The following is a 5,321-nucleotide window of genomic DNA, read 5'->3' as shown; positions in this document are numbered from 1 at the left end:
TCAACAAAAACTTTTCTTTAAAAAAGCATTACATTTAAAAAATTATTATTGTCATGTATCTAAAATATGCACAGTAATCTGTCCTGGCAAAAAAGTCCCAGATCACCAGTTAACTACACATAAACAGGGAGTAATCTCCCATTAAAGCAATGTTATTGTATAAAATGATAATTAAACCATGTGAACAAAAATAACTAAGCAAAAGAAAGCAGATGAAACATACCGTGCACACGGTTAATATTAGGCCTGTTAATAATCTCTTCTAAAAATAATTAAAATGAAAGCAGTGACCGCTGCTGCTTACAACTGAATATGTATATTTTTCTTTTTTATCTTGAGCTCTTGAAAGAGGCAGGACTGTGGGTGCACAATCATTGCTCTGTCCAGTCTATTTCAAAGGGAACCAATCGGACCCATTGTGCTTCCTCTAGGCACGGTAGCTTTGCGCAAATAAACGGGAGCGCGCGCGTGCTTTTTAACAGTCGCGCCTATCACATCAGCTGTTGGCGCAAGTGATCATGCTCTCATTCTGTATTCACCATTCTTTTGCTTGCGCAGACACAGTTATTTTTGTCAGTCATGCTGCTTCTCAATTCTAAGATCACATTTGCACGAATATTGGGCCATGCTTCTTGTCAAACCCTGCTATTAAGAAAACTACAATTTAAAAATGATTTCCAACCAGTCAAAGTGGCTAGTGGAGGTATCTGTCTAACCCGCGAGAGCTGAAATCTACCTGCATTCGGCGGGTTGGCGGGTGTTAATGTAAAGCCCTGACCACACTTCTTTCTTCCTTATTCATTAGCTTTTCGTTTAAAAAAAGGTACATTCACCTCCACCTCTTGCTTATTTAATGCTTCCTTTGCTAATTTGTGAGCAACTTCATTACCAGATACCCCAATATGTGATGGAACCCAGCAGAAATAAACAATTACTCCTATTTCCTTTAGTCTATATAAAGATAAATAGACTTCTGTTAATAAACCCTCTCTATCTGATTTTGAGTTTGCTATGCTAACTAAAGCTGTAGATGAATCTGAACAGATTACTACTTGTTTGGTCTGACTTGTTCTTACACCTGAGTGAGTGTTTGGAAGACATTTTACATCATTGGCCCCACCCACGGGCTATACCATTGTAGAGTTTGGGATGGTAAACACAGATATCCACATAAAAGGCAAAATATAAATTAATGTAAGTAAATAAACCTACATACATAACTCAAAATGCAACACAACAAACAACCAATAAGGATATAAACAACAGGACAGTGAGTTTTATAACCGGCCATGAGGTCGTGACCCCGATGATGTCACACCCAACATGGCCGCTCTGAATGGATGTGGGAAAATAGTATAAATGTCCTTGGTTGCAGCCTGAACAGGTTTGATCCTGAGGAGTGGATATCGGTGAGTGTATGTAATCTTTCTATGGTTTGGTTTTGAATGAATGGTGTTTAAAGGAACACGTCTGGGGTTATTTCAGTGTGTTAATATGGAAAGGCGATATGGGATGTTGTTTGAATGGGATTTGTTTTGAAGTGCTACATAAACACAGTGGTATCCTTAGAGAGTAGAAGAAAAAATACTTATTCGCATTAAACAAACACATAAGGAGAATACACTGACAGCACTACACAAATCTGTGTATAGATATTTGTTTGCCGATGTTGTGCTGAGAAACGCACCGCTTTTTTAGACTTTCATTAGCATTCTCAGTATACATCTAAAAACAAAGGCCATAACTGATTAAAACGTAATATGATTATTACTTTGTTGGATTCAGCAAGAACAAGAATTGAAACAAACAAGGTTTACAAATAAATGCTAAGTTAAAAATATTGACTGTATAATGAGCCCGTTTCTAAAATTAGGCTTTTTGGTGGGTTTTTAAAAGCAACTGATTTACTTCTGAGTACAGTCGACTAATCACTTTAAAAACAACCAGTTAACACACTTTTCTTGAGTAAAGTCAACTAATCACTTTAAAAGCAACTTGTTTACTAACTTTTGGAGTAAAAGTCAACTAATCGCTTTAAAAGGAACTGATTTACTTCTGAGTACAGCTGACAAATTGCTTTAAAAGCAAATTGTTTACTAACTTTTTGGAGTAAAAGTCAACAAATCACTTAAAAAAAAACTGGTTTACTCACTTTCTGCGAGTAAAGTCAACTAATTGCTTTAAGAAACATCTGGTTTACTCACTTTTTTTAAAAGTAAACTCCATTAATTGGTTTAAAAGCAACTGGTTTACTGATTTTTTTTTAATAGTCAACTAATCTCTTTAAAAGCAATAGGTGTACTTACTTTTTTAAGTACAGTCAACCAATCGCTTTAAAAGCAACTGTTTTTTTCAAGTGACAAATGTGCACGTTACAGTTTTACTTTTTAACAAACATTTACATGGAAAAGATACATTTGTTGTTGTTGTTTTAAACTGAACCACACATGAAACGATTCACGTCACTTAATCTCATCAGTATTGTTTAAAATCAATGTATTTATTTATATTTATTTATTCATATATTCTGTAAAGGAATGGTTGCATTCATGAAGCTATATATATATTTATATTTAATTAAGGAGCCGAATGTGCGAATAATAATCCAACTTTAGCTCTATCATGTTTGAAACTGTATACATATTAGAGAAAGAGGTAAAGTTGGTTTTATATCGGGATACTCAGACATTTTTCTTAATATAATTTCAGAAAAGTATTCTTTGCAAATTCCAAATAGGGAAATCATATAAGCAGCAAATGACCATCAAAGTACAACATTAACAGTGAGTTAGATAGTTTTTATGTTGTTTAGAAGTCATAATTGCATGCTAATTCCGATCGAATATTCAAAGTAACATGGTAAACAATATAGAGACTTCTAAATGAACGAATGTGCGAATACAAAACCAACTTTACAATACATCTCTGAGCTGTAAACTGTAAACTGAAAGGGCTATGAGTTTAACTTGGGCCTAATTAATTTGTTTCACTGTAACTGAAGCTGTACAAGACTGGATTTAGTGTTACTAGTGTTATATTTGTTTCTAACTGCATTGTTTCTGTACATTCATGTTAATGTTACTTGTTCAGACGCGCAATGTGAAGTGAACTGCTCCGAATTTGGTAAAACCCTGGTTCTCTTCCCTTGGTTAAAAGCACAGCAATAACAGGGCGTTAAACGTATTGTGAAAACCCGTTAGCTAGATTAAAACTGGGTTTCAGAAACCGTTCCAACTCCAACAACAAATGTGTGAAATGTAACTTTCTTTATGTGTATTTATCCACTGCTTTAATTTTACAGGGATCAAAAGGTACCAAAACAACTGGAATAAACCAACTCAGGAATGTTTCAGGTAAGATGTGCTTTCCTTCTTTCCTATAATGTTAGAGGGTTTGCATTTGCATAAAGATATGCATTTAGTAAACATTTCGTTCCGCGTGTCTTTTTTTTTTTCTTGATTTGTTATATGTTTTGGCAGCCTAATAGCTCTAAATGTTTTTTTGTTGGTCTGACTGATTGTTACATGCCCAAACTTGACAGTAACTGATCATTTCCAGCAGCAATAATCATTAATATGCGAGTTTTGGTTGGTTCAGTGGCATTGTTTATGTTCTGCTCTTCAGTAAGGCTGATTAATTATGTGTTATGAAAACACTCTACTGTATACTACAGCATGAAGTTATGAGATCTTGTTTAGATTGACACGATCTTGATTGCAGCTTGAATGCCTGGGCCTTGAAAGTCAGTAGTCCTTTTTGTCCCATATCATGATTTACTGTATATCGAAATGGTCCTGAAGTTAGAAAATAAATCAACTGTCAATGCTGTCATATAAGTTGAAGAGGAACTTGCTCTGCTGACATTTTCCTGTTTAATGGATTTAAAATGTCTTGGATGATCCTGTGAGTGAGGAAACATTGAGGTCACATTTGATTTGTTAGTGTGAAAGTGGACCATACCATCTCTCTCTGAGGGAGTCATTTATAATGACGCTAAATACGGTCAACACCTATGTGACAGTAATAATCATGTACAGTATGTACAGTAATAATCAAAGCCATAATTGTAAACTCTATTAATTCAGCGAAGTCTTGTTTTTCTCTGAATGTGCTCCCTGTTCTTTATATTATTCAGTCATTTCCTGCACTTTGTGTTTATGCTACTACTGAATGATATGCTTTAGGTCTGCATAGGACATGTTTACATGACAATAGTGAATTAAAAGCGGATGGATTTTTCTACTGGGTTTTTGAAAAGTCTTTAAAAATGTCACTATAAAGAATCTGTGCTCCTGTAGTTTTCCATTATTATTTTTTCGTTTACATGTGCTGTAAAAAATATCAATGACCACAAAAAAGTATTTGTTTTTAATTATTTTTTCTCCTTTTTCTTCCTTTTTACCTGTTCTTCTTCTTTTTTACGTTAACTTTTTCTTAAATTTTTTTTCTTGTTGTTTTTTTCTTCTTCTTTTTTTATTTTTAATTTCATTTTTTTTTTTTTTTTTACTGCTTTTCTCCTTCATTTAACCCTCTGGGGTCTGAGGTGATTTTAAGGCACCTAAGCTGTTTTGACATGCCCTGACATTTGTGCTTACATAGTACTGGCCAACATGTATTTTTTTTTTTTTTTTTTTTGTATTGAGCACAACCTGTGCTACAATAATATGTGAGAAAGGTGGATGTACATGTTTTAGATATTTAAAGAAAAATATGTGTAGTTAGTAAGTTTTAAGAAAAAATTCAATAGAAATAAGGTCCAAAAACACACTAAATGGGCCTGAATAACTTTTAAATAACCAGTGTTGTATGCTATTCACTTCACAATTATGTGAAAATTATTCTGTTCTCTTATTCATAGAAAACACTACTATGATTTACATTTTGTGAAGTCGATTTTGTGTCAGCTCAGCTGTATGCATAGGAGTGATAATGGTCTTGAATAATTCAAACCTGGAGAGACAAAAGACACTCCCCACTGGCTAATGTTCACCCATCAAGGGCATTTTAAAGCAATGTCCAGCTGCAAAAACTAGGCTCTTGCTGTATTATGACCATGTAAACAATTTATATGCACATTAAACATGCAACGTACCAAAAAAAATAAAAATAAAATAAATATATTAAATAATATTTGAAATGGTGTAAATGTTGTTTTTACGTTTTATTTGTACATTTCTTCTTTTTTCTGCTTTTTTATTTCCTTTTCTTTCTTGTTTTTTATTTTAAAAATGTTTTACATTTTTTACTATTTACTTTTTCAATTTCTTTTAAAACTTTATTTTTTTTTTACCTCTTTTACCGTTTTAATACTTGTTCGTTGT

General features: G+C 33.3%; 1 long non-coding RNA gene across 2 annotated transcripts; it reads left to right on the top strand.

Annotated features, from left to right (window-relative positions):
- The first annotated feature begins 1,383 nt into the window (after positions 1-1,383).
- On the top strand, positions 1,384-5,116 carry LOC141377071 (uncharacterized). 2 transcript variants are annotated; one of them, XR_012388937.1, is made up of 2 exons: positions 1,384-1,409; positions 3,302-5,116. It is a non-coding gene; the product is annotated as an uncharacterized lncRNA (long non-coding RNA). The 2 variants fall into 2 exon arrangements; XR_012388936.1 differs by having other exon boundaries at positions 1,384-1,415.
- The last annotated feature ends 205 nt before the right edge of the window (positions 5,117-5,321 follow it).

The sequence above is a fragment of the Danio rerio genome, chromosome 13 (genome assembly GCF_049306965.1).
Source record: "Danio rerio strain Tuebingen ecotype United States chromosome 13, GRCz12tu, whole genome shotgun sequence".
Classification (NCBI taxonomy): Eukaryota; Metazoa; Chordata; class Actinopteri; order Cypriniformes; family Danionidae; genus Danio; species Danio rerio.
This window is presented reverse-complemented; position numbering and strand designations above follow the sequence as displayed.